Raw genomic sequence first — 18,133 nt, 5'->3', positions numbered from 1 at the left:
CTTCTTCTTTCAATCTTCATATTCTATTAATGGAAAATTTTAGGTTTTTTTAGTAGGGTCCACTTTTTTAATTGCCAGTTTAATAATGCCCAGAGAAAAACTTTTATCAGTTTCCATGGTCAACCACTACCTCCATATTTAATTGCTATTTCCTCTTTTTACTTCCTCAGGCTGAGCTAAAGTGGAACAAATCCAGTTTGTTCCTTCTTTGAGCAGTTGCTGTACTGCATTTTCAGTGCTGTAGAAAACAATGCTTTTCTATTATTTTTATTTTTTAAAAATCTTCTGCTTTGCTAAATATATTACTTTAGCAAAGACTAAAGACTTTTTAGACTTTTATCTAGAATTAATTAATCCAGGGCTTTTTCAGTACAGAAAGTAGGTGTAAAAGGAGGTAGTATGTGTAAAAGGAGGTAGTATGTGTAAAAGGAGGCCTGCCTGTGGTGCTGGTAGTTTTGTTGTTCTATTTTCTAGATTGTCATGGAAAAATTACAGAAGAAGCAAAAGGAAAACCATGCTGATTTACTGAAAGACAGCCAGAAAAGGTTTGAGATGAAAATTCATTTGATCTGCATCAAAAACCTGTCTGGATGAAAAGGATGTACTTTGTACGCCGCCGAAAGTAAGTTCCTTGTAGGATGTATTATTGCCTGCTGTGCCCATCAAATTGAATTAACACTCAGTGATCTGGTGAAAAATGGGGCTTGGATCAATTGTTTTAGGGATGGCTGTAGGAAATTATGATGTACATTCCACCCACCTCCCAAAAAATCAATGAGACGTAGCTGACTCTGCATATGTGTTGTCATCAAAGCAGCTCAAATTCAGATTCATGTTTAGTGTGCACAGAGGAATCAGCACCTCCAGGACAGTAACAGCTATTTCTAGCCAAGATTAGTTGTTTGCATACCTGCTTCAGCCATGCAAACAGATCACCTGCTGCACAGTGTCCTCTCAAAAATAAGTTGATAAATAATTTGAAAATTTTAGTAATTAGGAGTTTGTGTGAGTGATATCCCATGAGTTTGGGCAGGAAGTCATTCTCACAAGTACCATTTGTCATACCCCAAGCTCTAAAATAGTCTTGAAACCTCTCAAGACATGAAAAAGGGAGAAATGAAGCAATACTATGAGACAAAATTTTCAAAGAAACAGCAAATGCTTAAAAATGGAAAGTCAGATATATCCATAACTTCAGTGAAATTCTCTATATCAACATTATTTAACATTGCAGCCTCAAATGCTAAATAACTGTTTACAAAACCTGGTGAAAAAACCCAAACCAAACCATCCCATCATCCTATATATGAGAAATGCTTTCTTCAAAATCTGTGCATAAAAAAGATATTTGCCATAATTTAGAGGAACTGAAAAAAAAGTATTCCAGAAAAAGTGATTCCTCTTAAAGTAAATTAGGCTGGGAATTTCCTAATTTTTTAATCTTCCTGTAAACTACAGAAATGAATATTCTCTCCCTGCATCAGGAAAGCTTTTCATGTTTTTCAGTTTTCTCAGCAAGGTCTTGTACGGAGACATCTTTTTGAAATGAAGTTGTACAATTAAATTTAAGGGGTAAGCGTTCAAAAATTTTGTATTATAGAAATCTGGGAACTGAAATCACTGGAGAAGACCTGGCATAATTTTAAAAGTAAAAGAGCTCCTGCAGCTCGGTTTTGTAGGTGGAATAATCTCTTATTAGCCAATTAAACAAACGACTGATATTGAGTGCACAAGGTACAAGCTCCTTTTTCACTGATGAGGGAAATACTTTATCACCCAATTGATTGTGACTGAATGGATGAGGTTGTGCATTGAGCAACTGCTAAAAGGAGGAAAGATGATTACACCACTTGAACCAGGCTCCATTTGCAAAAATCAATTCTACCACGAGAAAAAAATATTTGTAGCTTTTTTATCCTGGTGAAGGATTGATGCTTAATATTGCAGAAAGCATCCAGCCCCTGGCTGGCACTCAGAAAATATGCTACATTTGCTTAAGCTGTTGTGCCATTACAATATTGCATGTAAACAGAAACAAATTATGCACATTAATTTCTTAGAGGTGAGAAATTATAACACAGGATGATGATTACTCTGCTAATGTGTATTTTTTTATTAGCCATGTCAGAACATACTCACAAGTGATAGCAGCAGGTAAAAATATTTTGTGTACCTAAAATGCAAGGCTGCTAAAGGCAGTACATCTCCCTGTTTAAACTGGTTTTGGAGTCTACTATAAGAAAATTTTCCGGTTATACAATTTGCGGGCAGGAATTGTGGCCTTGCTTGGTAAGATTTCAGTGTTTTCTTTAGTGTTACACTCACTATTCAGTATTTTATCCTGCAGTAAATGCAAGATAAATATATTTTTGTTACAGTTAAGGGGTGGGGTGTTAAAATCATCTTGCATGGTGATTGAAAAGTCAGTTAATTAGGGTAGTCTGAACTCCTGTGCTTTGAAACCACTTGTTACTGACTAAATCAGCACTAAAGTGTAATCAAATCAAAATTTTCAAGCCCCAAGCTATTAAGTGAACAAACACTGCAAATAGTGCTGGACCCTGCACTGTGCTTTTGCTCATTCACCTGTCAGATAATCGGAAGAGTAATCACACCTTTTCAGTCTCTTCAAAACAAGCAAACAGAACTCTCTCAGGCAGCAAACATACAGAGCATTTCCCCTCCTTTCTGGCTGAACACTAAGCAGTATCTTCTTCACAGACTTCTTGAAACAGTAGGGGAGTTTCTGGTGTGTTAAAAGGCAGTAGCCAGCCTTGGACTGGCTCACCTTTTCCCCTTCCAAATAGTTTTGATCCACCTCTAACCCCACCCCAGCACTCAGGAGTGTGGATATCTCTAAGCTCTCCTCCTCCAGATGTAACAGCCAGACTGGGTTTTCCTTCCCTGCTTCCCCAAAAATAAAACCCAAGGTTGTTTCCTAAGTACCAGCAGGGATAACTCTCCCTTCTCCCACCTCTGGAGCTTAGAGCAACAAATAGAAGAGACAGAAAACCAAGTGGGATAAAGAGAAAGGCCAGGAATACCTGGGGTGAGAAGATTTTTTATTTCTTGTAGGGAAAAACTGCTAACACAGTCAACAAATGTAATAGTTGTTTTCTACTGTGGGCAAGTTAAATGTGTTTAACTCTGAAGCACTTTATAGTCATGTGTATTTAGTATATTTGAACTGGAAGGTGCTATTATACTTGGCCATAATACAAAAGTAAATTTGAACTTTTTTAATTCCGTAAAACAGCTTGAGCTATTAATACTGGTCTTTATGGACCCCAGCAGAGGTGTGGAAATCTCATCAGGAATGTAAATGTCAGGTAGGACACTTAAAAATCTCATTATGGAGAAGAACCCAAGTAGCAAAAGTGACATAAATTACTGCCCAACCCAAGTATTGCAGAAGAGAAATCCTGCAGAGCTTTATTATGTGGTTTGATTGGAAGGACAATTACTACCAGCTTTATCTTGATATAATGAAGATTAAATGCACATTTAACTAGATTTGTGCTTAAACTGACTGACTAAAAAGAAAGTAAGGTAGAGAAAGGTAATAAGTCTCTTTAAATATTGAATAAATCTCTTAGGGCAATAAAACACTTTGTAGGAGTTTTGTGTACTTTAATGGTTTACCTGTTAATGGTAATGCTTCAGATTGACGTATGGTATAAAATGACATAGATATGTCTATTTCAGATCTGAAATTTAGGTTACTCAGCAATAATACCTTTCCTAATATAAAGTTAGCCATTAATTCCATTGGTCTCCATATTTTTGGTTGTCCAATACTGCCTTTGACTTTGTGATGCAGAAGATGGGCTCTACCTGGCAAGAGCATGAACCAATGTCAGGTGAGAGTCACAATGTATTGTCACTGTGCAGAGAGTTGGGCTGGGACCATGGCCCATCTTTAAGTGATTTCAAAGCCAAATATGAAGAAATTAGATATTGGTGTTGGAAGATGAACACTCATGACCTGCTGCTGTAGTGATGGAGCTTGGATGGTTTGGCAGGAGGAAAGATAAAATTAGGAATTCACAGAGGGTATGAATTCAACACAGACAAAACTGCTTTTGACTGCTCTGTACCTTTCAGCTTTGTCCTTGCTCTGTCTTTCTCTCTTTTCACACCTTTCCCCATCACCATTTCCCCATTAAGGAATCTTTGGAGTACAGTAGGATTGGCCCTTTGCTTTGATGTAAACAAAATGAAACTGGACTGCTTGCAGGTGATCAGTTTTGATTATTTTGATTTCTCTTTATTTAAAACACATCCAGAACTCTGATCATGTCAGAGACTGATCAGAATAAGGGGCTTTATTTACCCCACCATATCAAGAGTAGCCACAAGGTGATAAGGAAGAACCTACCCAGATTCAAGATTTCTGCCTAATAGAGGCATAAATATCCAGGAAGAATCTTTGCACCTTCAGCAGCTGAGCTGCTCTGTACAATCAATGACATGTACTTATTTTTTTGATTTTAAGCCGGTGACAGAAAATCTGTCCAAACAAGGCATAATGGATATGTTTGGTGGAGGATTTTGTGTTTGGTTTTGTGTTTGTTTTTTTTTTTTTTTTGTGTGTGTGAGTGTGTGGTGTTGTTTTTGTGGGTTTTTTAGGAAAGAAAGCAGAACCAACCAGAGATGTAAGTAATGAAAGTACTGGGTTGAGTTTGTTATACCCGTAAAGCATAAATTAGTCTGGATTTAGCTTTAAATCTCCATTGGATTTGCTCATTCACTGCTGTCCATATAAACCCATCACATTGTTTAGCACAATTAGGCTTGATTGTTTAAACAGTCTGGACTGAAATAGCATTAATTAGCTATGTCATGCTATTATTCATTGTCCATAAACTCGCTGTTGCCATTCAGATCATGCTTGGATTTACTGGCAGAGCAGAACCTGGAAAAACATAGCAGACAGTAGACTTTATAAAGCTGTTTTATTTTTTTGCTTATTCTGTTTTCTGAGGGAGGACATATTGCAATGTTAGGAAAAGATCTTTAAACCTAAAATGGAGAGAGAATTGGAGATGGGACCTCGTTTTATCTATTTTTTGTTAATACGTAGCTTCACAATCAGGAAGCCTTCCTATTTTTCCTTGTTCAATAGTCCATATTAAAATTTCAAAACTGACTTTCTGGGTGCACAGAGTTGGCCTTTGCCTTTTCCAAAGATCCCAATCCAGCAATTTACAGACACAAGATTTATGTTCCTTCTCACAGATGTTTTGTTTGCCTTGCTTTTACATTAACTTTTTTTTTTTAGCACTTGTAATGAGCACATGTACTCAGGCAACACAAAATAAATTAAGATTTAACCAGTTCATTTGAAGCAACACAAAGTCAAGCACAGAGGAATAAGTACGCCATGCTTCAGGTTCCTTTAGAAAAACCAAAGCTGAACAAAACCACCAGCATTTATATTTGCTTACACACACAAGTGCCTGTTTGTTTACAGTATGCTTTATTTTTTTTTTTTTAAACTTAAATGAAAGGTGATTTTCTAGTAGTAAAACCCAAGCATTATCAGATCCCTACCCTCATCTAATGGCAATGTCTCTTTGTGGATGGAGCACCAGCTCGCTCCTTTGGTGTGAGCAATTACTGTCATAAGCCATAAATCTGCCTCAAGAAGTGACAGTTTAAGCTCAGGATCCTTAATGCTGGCTCTCTTAGAATAATGGTTGCTTAACATAACACTTGGAGCATTACCCATGTGGCTCAAAAAGAGGGTTTTGAGTGAAAAAAATTGTTCATCTTCCAGATGAGTCTTTGGCATTATGCTGCATATAAACTGCGTTTATTTCACTCAGTACTGAAACTTCAACTGAGCTCACATCAGGACTTCACTTAAAGACACCAAGAAGAAAGGAAAGAAGGAATGTCTGTAGTTTAAGACTGTCTTCTCCTCTCTCACAATGTTTTCATATAGAGAATCCCCAGCCAACAATGGAGAGGCATAATGGCAAAGAGTTAATTCCTCCTTTAAGGAATGAGCCTTCTGCATTTGCTGGGAAAGCCTTCTTGTGTTGATACACTTAAAGAATATGTTCATTTTTGCTGGAATTCTCTAATATTTCACTGTGGGGGGACAAAAATTCAAAAGACCCCAATCAAAAATTAGGCATTGTTGAGAAACTTCATCAGTCCTTATGCAGATGGTGCAGTGAGGGCGGATGGAGTGTTTACTGCTCTTTTTTTTTTTTGTCAGAACTCTGACATTATTGAATCCTGTGGAAATTTCCAGCTGACTGGTTGTCATAGTCCTCAAATTCTAGTCCCAGTTTATTTTTTGACTTTCTGATAAGCTTGGCAACCTTCACTGTCCTTCCCTAATCACATAGGAGAAATATTGGCCTCTTGAGTAGCTGGTAGAATTAATGCCTGATGATTTCACGATTAATGTAATCTTTATGCAGCAATTTCCACTGCTGTCCAATATCCACAATGAATCTCTTCACAGCAGCCATGAAATGTTTTAGAGAAATTGTAACTTAGTGGAGAACATGAGATACACATCTAATCAGAACTTTCTGAATGTAAATCATATTCATGCAACGGAGGGAGATTTTATTGGTAGGAGAAGTCAATAACACTAACGAGGGAAAATTCATTCTGTTGAATTTTAGTACTTTCAATGTGCCCAATTTTTGCTGGGTGCTCTTAGGCTGCCTTTTTAATTTAGATTTCCAGACACATCTAAACCACATCCTGGATGCAAAGCCTGCCACAGTATATATAATTTTAAATCAGAAAAATCCCTCACAACCATAAAGTGCTACATGGATATACTTTTTTAAATTTCCTTTCAATACTATTGACAACCAAGTAAGTCTCAGCAAATGTGGTTTAGTCAATAACTCCTACTGGCATTACTGGTATGATTTAGAAGAGAGAGTGAGTACCCTACCAGACATAATAACTGTGTTAGGAAGGATGCTATTTGTCACACTGGGCTTTGCCTGCCAGCACAGCAGGAGATGACAAGGCAGCTTGCCTGATTTGGGGATTTTTGATTTTTTTCTTTTTCTCTGATTTTTCTAAGTCTAGTTCTACTGAAGGCAGTGGAAACACTCTGCTCTTCACATAGTCTTCACTCATGTAACCTTGCACAATTGTCTGTTTTATTTCTGTATCTAGGACTTATTTTCATTCAAGAATCCCAGAAAATATTGTAAAATCCCTAGAATTTGAACTCATTTTTAAGGGAAACCCTCCAGCACCTCAAAATCCTTCAAAGCCTGTGATTAGTATTTGAATTACACGAAGCAACATCTCAGAAGGAGATTTTTGAAAATCTGGATGAGGACAAGGCTCAAAAATTGTAAGCTTGTGTTAAGGCTGATAACAAGAATGTGTTATTTTCTCCTCTCCACAGTCATCCCTGCTGGTTTGGTGTGGATTAGCTTCTCCAGGCTGGCATATAAATCCACAGCTTCATCTCATGGAGCGTTAATTTTTTTATATCTCTAGGATAATTTAAAATCAGAATCCTGAACTTTGTGCTCAAAGTCTTTTCTCGCATTTGTACTTTTACATTCCAAATCAACCACAAAAACATCACCACAAACTCTTGCTTTGGTGAATCATCTTTTATCACCTTGATGTTGGAATATAGGATGGGTGAGATATACAATGGATGAGCTGCCATCATTTCTACAGCTGAACGTCAGTAGGACGGAGAATTTCCGGCCTCAAGGTCTCAGCATAAGCTAAAAAAGAAATTTCCTTTAAAGTCACAGAAGAGTTGGAGCAGTATAAACAGTGAGGCTGCCAATTCATTGCTCTTGACTCCTGTCAGGAATCTGAGTGAGCTTGGTACTTGATTTTGACGTGGATGTTTATTTTACACCACAAGGTTTGCTTTTTCCAATCATACTTCTCCTCAGGGTTTATTTAGTTTTGCCAATACTAACAAAACTACTTGTGTGGTACCTGCTGAAATATTACTGAAGACATCTAGCAAGTCATTCTACACCCTCTTCTTAACGTATTTTTAACTCTACTGCATAAACAGTTAACTTATTCCTGAAGTAACTGCCTTCCAAATCCCAAGCCACTTAAGCATTCCCTGATTATGTATTTGCTGGATGTCACTTGTTAAATTCTGTTTTCTCAACATTATTAGAGCAAAAAGCTCTGGCTATCAGAACATAGTGGTGTTTCATGTACTGCAGTCATCCTACGCTTGTCTGGGCCTTTCATCCTTCTGGCACTGCTTTTCCTAGTCAAAATGTTGTTTGAAGGCAGTCATTTGCTAAATATTTCATCTGGTGATTGCTTTTTGGGGTGGGTGTGTGAGTGGATTGATAATTGGCCACTAACTTTAACATATTTGAGGACTCCTGAGATGGACAAGCTGAATGTTCTTTCAGTTTGATAAAGCAGAAAGACTAGCTCAGTGCCGAGCCTCTCTGCATGCTCTTTCTGCTTTAGGGTACTCTAAATTTACCAGATCTGCAAAGTAATCTCATTTTGAGCTTAATATTCTTAACAGTTTATATTCTCTCTTCTTTCTTTTCTTCTGGCTATCATTGATCAGTGCTGAAAATTCCTGCAGACCCTTGTGTGCTTCAGCGTTTTTCTGCCATGACTGTTATTATGCATTGTGTTTTCCAGGGACAGATTTCACATGGGTTTGGTGAATCAATGTTTTCTGCCAAATTTCATGAGTGTTTGGCAAAGTGACAGTATTAATTGAAAAAACCTGCTGGTAGTTCAAGCCTGTTTATGTAAACAGGGGGCACTTTTTGTTTCCAACCATATATTCCAGTCATTTCACTGTGGGATTTTAGCTCCTGGCCACTTGAAAGCTCTCATTCTGAATGTCAGGTAAGTCTTTCTTCAGGAAGAATATTATTCTCATTCCAGGTGAAATCGTTAACTTGAAACAGGCGAGCTGAAGTTATCCCCCTTCTCAAAAAGACTCCTTTTGATTCTTTTATTTGGAAGGAATCTCAGAGAAAGTATAGTAGGCAAGTTTTCCCTAGAGGTGGAATATCCCAGGAAAACGAAATAGGTGAGGAGATACATAATTTTTCATCACCAGTCTTATACAGGGTTTTCCAAATCTTTGTATTTGCATTCCTGGATCATCTGCTCAGAGGACAAATACAGGTCTATAAAATATTTTAGGCTTAAGTGATTTATGAGCTGTATGATACCAAATTGTGGGTGAAATTCACTTGAGTGAGTGAAAATGAAGTCTATCTTTAAGCTGATGAACAGAATTCTATTCTGCTGTAAAGCTGCGCTGTTTTTTTTCTTTTTTTCTAATGGATAAAATATTTAATTCAGGTTTGAAAACATCAGAAGGCTGTTTATTGTGAGGAGCCCTGATCTTCACACAAGAATATTTAACTGAGAGCCTGTGTAAGTACTGTTGTACCTCCTTTGCTGCAAGGGTGAATTCTCATCTGTTAGGATCTGATGTGTTTTTGGGGACAGATGTGCAGTTCCAATGTGGTTTCTCACAATCACAACCTGGATGAGCCCAGAACATCCTTTTTTACCTGCTTTGGCTCTGATGACCTCCAGGCCCTGATGCTTGGACTCTGCCCTCCAGCTGAGCTGACTTTCTTGCAGTGAGCTGCAACATTTAGCTCCAAGCCACCTGGTCAGAATATTTTAATTAGCACTGAAAAGCTATTTCTAGTTCAGGGCAGGCTTCTAATTTAAAGTAGGCCTGCTGGTTTCGATGGGACATGGAAAACACTGAAGTCCTGCATCAATCCAGTCAGTCCAGATATCAACAAGGAGGTTCCAGCCGGGACTCAGGATAATTAGGCCACATATTTATGTGGTGGTGGTTTGTTTTCTTTTCTTTTCTCTTGCCAATACTTGAGCTAGATGTCTTCAATTTATCCATGTGAGGACACATTTGCTGCACTCATGCTGCTGACTGTGGTATAGACGTAGCCCGTGTCTCGTTTTGCAAGGGAAATAGGCAAGTTTTCCTGGCATTAATGGGATAAAAAAGCTGATGGCTGCATCTACTGTTGTTCATTATTTTCATCATTTTGCTGCTGCTCTTAGGGAACATGTCAGCATTTCTTCATAAACATCTCTGTAAAAAATGTGTGCTGACAAACATCACGTTATACTGCAAGTACACATCAGATTTCTGAGTGGGTTTTTATGGTTTTGGGGTGGGTTGGGGGTTTGTTTTGGTTTTGTTTGTTTTTTGGGTTTTTTGTTTGTTTTTGTTTGCTTGGTTCTGGTTTGGTTTGGGTTTTTTGGGTTTTTGTTTTTTCCATGGCTGCAGGATTTTTTCTGAGTGACATTACTCGCTGATCTCTATCCTTGCTTTTTTCTAATTTTACTTGTTGGCCTTTGCTTTAGAAGTAAATCAATCTGCACAGATTTGTTTTGGATATAAATAGTGGGGGTTTCTGGTAAAAAACGCTACTGGTTGTGAACTCAGGTACTCAAAAGGAAAGAAACACAGAACTGGTATTTTGGCAATTTTATTTGATGGAACTAAATGTGAATACGAACTTTACTAAGACAAAAGCAAGACCACAAGGCTTGACTTGTTTGTATGAAATCCCTTTCTGTGGATAAATTCTCAAAAATTCGATCCTTTTTAATTAAGCTGCAACTTGGCAATTGAAAGGGGGAAAAAATGGTTTGGACTAAATTGATTAAAAACTTAGAAAGGGTTCTTATGGAATTTTCCATGAATTTAAACCTCTTGATGTATTTGCGTCAAGTCATTATGTGCCACATTGACAATTTATACCAGCTGACTTTAAGGGTACTTCATTAGTGTAATGCCAGTGAGAATTTTCCACTTACTGAAAACCTAATGAATGCAGGAGATTTAACAACCTTTGAATCCCCATTAATCTAAAACATGAAGAATCAAAAATAACAATGAAATTTTCACTTATAATGCAATTGATCATGTTAGTGATCCACATAGGCTAGAATCCTTATATCCTTTTTTGATATCTTAGAAACAGTTAATGAAGGAAATGCATATGCAATGTATTCCTTGCAGTTAGTAACTACTAGTTATGGCACATCTACTAAAATTAATCCTAAAAACAACAGCAAATTTATCTAAAATGAAATCTAGCTCTTCAGTACATCAGTCATTCAGATGAGTTTTACATGAGTCTGAATAAAATTTTGCTTTATAGAGGCCATGTGTCTTTTATGCAGTGCTAGTAGTAAGTTGTTTTTCCTGGAAAATGTGAATGGATTCAGAGTTTTTGTCTTATTGCTGCCTCTAGTAATGAATTGTTTGTTAATGGGAGCAGTTGGAAGACTTCTCAAACTGAAATTCTTAAGATGGAAGTTTCCTTGTAACATTTCTAGATAAATGATCTGATTCTGGTCTCATACTTTTTATCCTTGAGTGATTCCAATGCTGCTGCTTTGGTTTTTATGCCATCCAAAGTCATGACTTGGCTCATTGGGAAACCGAATACTTAAATATTCAGATAATTAGTACTAGCTGAACATTATTTGGGGGTAATATTCATAATTTTAATGTTTATATCCAATTAATTAAATTCTATTAAGAGTCATGATGACGGCAGGAGAAGTATTAGTCCTGTTACGTTAAGAATCTGCATCCAGCTTTAAAGCCAAGTTTGAAATTAATTCCTGTCTGCAACTTTTTGAGCAGTCAGACTGAGTTAAGATGGTTGAATAAACCCACAAATGTCAGTAAGCAATGATAGCTTACCATAATTTCTAAAAAGCCCCTAATATTGCCAAAAAGGAAAGTCATGTGCTGTGGTCACAGAAATCACAGAAATCAGTGCACTCTTCTAAAAGCCTCTAAAGTTTCTCTGCAGCTCTCACACTACAGCTCCATGAATATGTAATCAATTTTTCATTAACATAAATCTTTATGTATGATGATGTCAAATGAGTGAACGTTTCAGCACAAAAATTTTAAGCATTTTGGAAGGAGAGTGATTTTAAAAGGGATGGCAGAGACAGGAATCTCAGCCTCCACTCTATGCTCCATTAATCTTAGGCAGTAAAATAATATAAATATAGTGACAGGGAGAGCCAAATTTGGATTTCTGTTCCATGAAGGAATATTGAGAGGCTTCCATTGTTTTCTGTCATAAGCTAGGCTAAAATGTTGAAAATTTTGACTCTTAATTACGTTTCTAGGATATTGTATGGGCTTAAGATTTGTAGCACTACTGATTTATATATATATATATGTGTGTGTGTGTGTGCACACTTCTAAAAAATAATTAGACTTTTAAGGAGTGATTCAGCTGTCAAATCACACTGATCTGACATTTCTTTAGCAGCATTCAGGTGCTGCTCTGGAAGTGTGGGGGCCCTCAACCGTGTGTGCTGCCCCAATATACATCTTGGGATCATCTAAAATAGCATTAAATGCATCTATTTCGGCAGCTGAATGCCATTGTTGTAATCACATGCACAACACAGTTATCATTTCTATTGCTTTGCTTTTTTATCTTGTGGAAAGAATAAATTTTCAACTCGTAAAATTAATTCTATGAAGAGCTTAATGAAGTAGAGCATTTAATTATTTAACTCAGTTGCTTTCACTTAGTTTGCTACAGAAAATTTCTTAATTTTTAGTAGTTCTTTGTAGTGCTTTAGATACTTCCAGTGGCAGACAGGATACCAAGTTAGGTGGTTTAAATTGCTGGGAATGTTAATACAACCAGTAGTTCAAGAAATTAAGTTCAGCCACAACAAATTGAGGAAAACTCTTGCTTAATTGTTTTCAGATATAAATTTTAGTGCTGTAGAAATGATACTCTGCACTGAGCAGGTAAGACACACAGATGTTTAGCTCCAAATAAGCAGGAAAATGAGGATGTTTGTGAAGAAAACTAACACTGAAAATTAGTAAAATAACTAAAATGCAATATGTGAAAAAGATCTAGCAGAACTGTGGTCCTACAAAGAAGCAAGTGCAATAAACCATGAGGAAACCCAAGGAAGAAGAAAATTAAGGACTGGTTCTCCCCTGCAAGGAAGAGAAATGTTGACAGAAGGTGTGACAGCACAGGATGAGTCAGCAGTTATCAGTCATGAATCAAGGTTTTTTTCTAAAAGTTTGTGCACTGTTTTCCCCAATTTTCATAGTAAAAGCATTAAAATCAGAATGCAGTAAATGCAGAGCAAGTAAATATAGGGGTGTGTATATTTTCTCTCACATGGAGAACTCAAGAGGGGGAACAGAGTGTGAATATATTTTGTTGAGCATTACTGACAGAAGCTGAGCCAGCCAAAGCCAATAAATTTAACATGCAAATAGAGGCTCTCATGAATCAGCCCAGTGTCCTGTTTGCCAGTGTAGGGGAAATACAGTATGAGAGACATAGGAAATCAATTCAACTGGCACACCTTAAACACTCTGAGATTCTAAAGGTCAGACCAGTCTGGGTTTTCTGCATTCACTTCTGCTACAGTCCTCCCAGATGAGGTTGTCTTAAAAAAGGAGGAAATTCCTTAAGCTTTTACGATTTTAGTTTTGTAATTCTGCAAGTCATGGCAGCTCAACAAATAACTTTTTGTTCAGAAGGAAGTGATGCAATTATTTTTACAAAGAGGAATCTTAGTATGGGCAAAGGTATCTAGAAAGGAAAATTATGCTGTGCTAGAACAGAAAGCATAAGAAATATGATGTTAGCTTCCAGTTCACATATGAGACTGGTTCCATAATGGAAAATCCCAGAAACATTGAGTGGAAGGGACCTGTGCCAGTCCAGCCATATGCTTAGTTCAGGACTGTCACCAATGGGCAGACTAGCTCAGCTGTGGCTTTGTCTAGCTGAGCCTCAAAAACACCTGAGGAGGTTCCAACATCTTTCTGGACAGAAAAATGAAGAAAAAAGTTTGCCCATAAATCAAGCTGAAGGCAGGTGATGAGCTGCTCCTCATCAGCCATTTCTTTGTGTAGATCTGAGAGAACATGGACAGCTAAAAGTGATCATTTATTTATCCTGTTAAGTTTTCACAGATATGCAGATCCATATTATGTTGCTGAAGAGATGCATTATTTTGACACAACCCTGCCTCTTCACTGGGTGATTTATGCACAGCAGAAAAAGGCACTGTCAATAAGCCACAGGTACAATTTGGATGAGTAGGGGAAATTTTGGTAGAGAGTAATCCTTTATGCACTAAACTGCTATTTTTCAAAAGGGATTATTTTCATACATAGCTATGGGCTGCACAGAGTAGATGTCAATATACAGAAGAGAAATATGCCCATTTCCTTAAAAAATGTGACTTTACTTGTACCTTTCATCTGGACAACAGACCTGAAGGGGCCAAGTACAGCAGGGTATGTTCCATATTGCAGCGCTGCTGGATCACTTCCCTCTTTTTCAGTGGTGAAGTTATCTGGGTGACTGAACACGTGCTGAGAGTGTAGCACTAAGACTTTAGTGATTGATGCTGCTGGGAAAAAGCAAAATGTGTCAGTTTTTTCCACACCTGGTGCAAAATAGATGCAGCATGAGTGCCTCTACAGAAACTTCTTGAGGACTTTAAAAATGTGAGGGGTAGAATAGGAACATGGATGCTGCAGTGTAACATAGCAAATATTTTTCAATCATATGATTCCTTTTCTCTCTTGGCCTGAGTGCTTGTTTCTGTTTGCTGTTTCTGAATGCTGTGGGATTTTGTTGCAGAACAAGCAAGTTCATTTAAATGGTGGTTAATATTTCTAAATAGTTGACTACAGGTTTTAAGATCTACGTGGATGCTGATTTCGCATCATTCATATAAGATGTGTGCAGTAAAAATGTGAAGCAAAATGTTTCCATGAGAGTAAAGCAGAGCTGTCAGAGCAAATTGATAAAGTTGGGGTTTCCCGTTGTGTGCACTCTGCCCTGCTTTACTTTTGTAAACTTGTAAAAATACTTATTCAGGTGTGGATTCTGATGTTCACTAGAACAGAAACCATCTAATTTCCATAGGATTAGGATGATACACAAAGCAGAAAGAGACCAAATTATCACCAAGGAATTCAAATTCATGACTTGAGCCTTCTGTGCCATCACATCTTGCAAACACTACCAAGCAAACTACGGTAATATTTGGTAGCACGCACCCTAACCAGTCTTGTTAAGGTCTGGATAAAATAATCACCATAAAGTTATTTGTAAGTTTTCTCACATTTCTGAGTTTTTCAATACTCTCAAGACAGTTGTAGGAGGCCAGGAGAATTACTGAGTTATTAATGTTGTTAACAGCAACAGACACCACAATCAACAACAATAAAACCCCCTCATGTCCGTGGAGGATAGAAAATATTAATTCTGCTTTCTTGAGCATTTCTCTAATGTTTGTGAGTATCACAGGACATACAAAAATGGGAATGCTCTACATTCTCTTGCCTTGTATTAGTCAAGCCATCCTCAGCCTGGAGATCAAAACTGAGGTAAAGTACAGAAGCTGCTGTTTGAACTGTATTTGGGTGGGGGTTTTTTATAGCTATGTTTTCAAACATTCAAGTCATAAGTGTATTTTGGAATTCCATTTTCAGTGTTTCTGGAGTTCCCTGTTTACAGTCCAAGTTATCCCTTGGTGCTTGCAATAGGAAGGGAAATTTTGTAAATATGAGGGTATTCCCACATCCCTGACTGCTTGCTGACTGAAGTATTTTTTAAAAAAATCTATTTTATGCAGTTAAAACTGGTGTCATTTTTACAGAATTGCTACTCTAGACTAGTTTGAAAGTTGCAATCTATCACTGGAGTAATATTCCCAAGTTGCTTTGTATTTGTTAATAGGATTTTATAGAAGTGAATACTTAGAGCTCAGCTCTGTGTTTGCTTCAGGTTGGACTAAAAGTCTCACATGAAAGGAAATGGATCTTCTCATGTTTTTGGGGGAGAAAAAAATGCATGTTTTTGCTTCATCTGGTTGCACTTAAGTTCATTAAGCTGAAAAAGAAATCTGTCAAAGAGAGTCATGTGTAGCTTTGTTTGTTTATTTGTCTTTTTCCCAAAGATGCCTGTAGCAGGAGTTTGTGTTCATCTGCAACTCTCTCCAAACTGGGGTCTCTCTAAAAAAGTGTGCAGAAGTTTTGTTATTTCTTTCTTGGTTTTAGTTCTTAAGGTTTTGCAACGTTATTTCTGTTTGAATAGCTGAATAGCAAAGCAGAAAGTCAGCCCTTTACAGCATGTAATCAAGCTTTTTATTAGCTGAGCATTTTTCATTAGTATAGGGAAAAAATTTGCTTCTTTTGTGTGATGTTTTGAGAGTAAATACAGTGAATACATTTCTTTCATTATTCCAGGTAGATTTTTGAGGAACCAACACTTTAAGCAGAGATTTGCCTTTCTTTGGGAAGGGTATGGATGATGTATAACAGAAAATTAGAGGTGATCTCTAATGCAAGGGACATAACCAAAATCACATTTTCATTGCACATCCCTGCAGAAGTCTGTGTGTGACAATTTCTGACAATCAGTGCAAATCAAGCACCGTGCACCACGCTGAGCCTGGAATCAGCATTCACCACACAACCCTCAGGAGAGAAATAGGTGGTGCTGGTGGGGATGGAAACTGATGTGGATGAAAACTCTGAAAAGTAGAAAAATAGATCCCCTGACGACAAAATCACACCTGGTGTTAAAGCCTAGGCTCTCAATAAGTAATGATTATTGTCTGCTGTGTATAAAAATAGCCAACACAAATAGCAGAGCTTAGCAGTGCTAATTTAATAGCTGACTGTGCTTACGGGTGTTCAGTGGAGCAGAGAGAATAATCTGGCTAGAGTAGTGTATCGAGTTATTTTAGTCCCTCTTTTCTACTTCTGCAATCACCACAAACAGATCACAATTTCCTGGAGTTCATCTCTTCAAATATCTTTTATTAACAGCTTTTCCCAGATACAATTGGCTGGGTTGATTGATCATGAATATTCTCAATTCGAACCGCCGTGCATACTTGTGGTTAATCAGATAACTCACATTTTATCATTTTTGTTGACTGGCTGGGTAAATTCACAACAGCTCTTGGGGAGCTGAACCCAGCCATATGTAAAAGGAAGCAAATGTACAAAAACCCACGTGCATCTAAAGTATGGTATTTACCAAAACATATCTGTGTTATTTACTTTCAAATTAAAGAGAAAAGGGTCTTCATTAAGAGTGGAATGAGACTTGCAACTTCATGAAAAGTTTTATTTTGTTATTGCAGATGTACGTTCTAGTGGGTAGTGTGTATGGTGTGTTTCCTTCACAATTTAAGGTGAGATAAGACTCATCCACTGCCTTTTCAATGTTGGAAGGAAATGTCATACTGAAAAGGCATAGAAGATTTAAATATTGTACCTTTAAAATGTGAAATGGTAACCAGGTGATGCCTGGTTATAGCACACCAAAATATGACCTTACAGATCATTTTAATGCCCTCATATGTTTTATGTATGGTCTGTATCACAGAGGAGCAAGACTTTTATTTATATTTATTTTTTGCCAGGGCTTGGGCGCCAATGGGGAAGCCTGGGAGGTGTTATCCTGTTGCAGATCCAATGTACCTCAAGTGTCTTTAACTTGCATAAAATTACTGCTGAATTTTGTCTCTTGAAGCTGCTACTTCAAAACTCATCAGATTCTATGATTCTACAGGTTATCCCATGGTCATGCTTTCATTTGTGGCTGCTGGAAGAAAATAAAGATGAAATAAGAAGTGAAAATAATATTGGAACATAGCTGGTATTTATTGCCTCATTTAAAGTTTTTCCAAATCTTTCTACATCTGGAACTTGCTGGTGATTTATGCTTACAAAAAACAGGAGTCAAATTAACAATGGTTTGGAAATAATAAATGAAAAGGATGCTTGAAAGAAGAAACGATCAGGATTTAAATACTAATTTATAAAACTGGAAATACTCACTCTGAAATGAAGCTAAACATCTTTTTCAGGGAGTAATTTTTTTATTGATGGTCTTTACTTATGCTTTTCTCCCTTTACTTTCCCCTCCTCCTTTTAAAAACAACAAAAAAACCCAACCCAACAAAATATAACAAAAGAGCAGATGCATTTGCTGATCCAATTTGCTGAGGAGGTAACTGTCAGCCCAGCAGGAAAGAACAAGCAGGAGAGAATTCCTCTGCTGGCTTAAAGTTGTTCATGAGCCTTTCTCCCAGA

General features: G+C 37.3%; 1 long non-coding RNA gene across 1 annotated transcript; it reads left to right on the top strand.

Moving 5' to 3' along the window:
• The first annotated feature begins 480 nt into the window (after window positions 1–480).
• Window positions 481–17,720, top strand: LOC121669356. The gene is made up of 3 exons (XR_006017738.1): window positions 481–622; window positions 9,313–9,387; window positions 17,610–17,720. It is a non-coding gene; the product is annotated as an uncharacterized LOC121669356 (long non-coding RNA).
• Window positions 17,721–18,133: the final 413 nt, after the last annotated feature.

The sequence above is a fragment of the Corvus kubaryi genome, unplaced genomic scaffold, assembly GCF_017639235.1.
Source record: "Corvus kubaryi isolate FWS band 111438036 unplaced genomic scaffold, C.kubaryi_AGA036_p1.0 37391, whole genome shotgun sequence".
NCBI classification, from domain to species: Eukaryota; Metazoa; Chordata; class Aves; order Passeriformes; family Corvidae; genus Corvus; species Corvus kubaryi.
The sequence above is the reverse complement of the archived record's forward strand: the minus strand, read 5'-3'. Positions and strand labels throughout refer to the sequence as shown.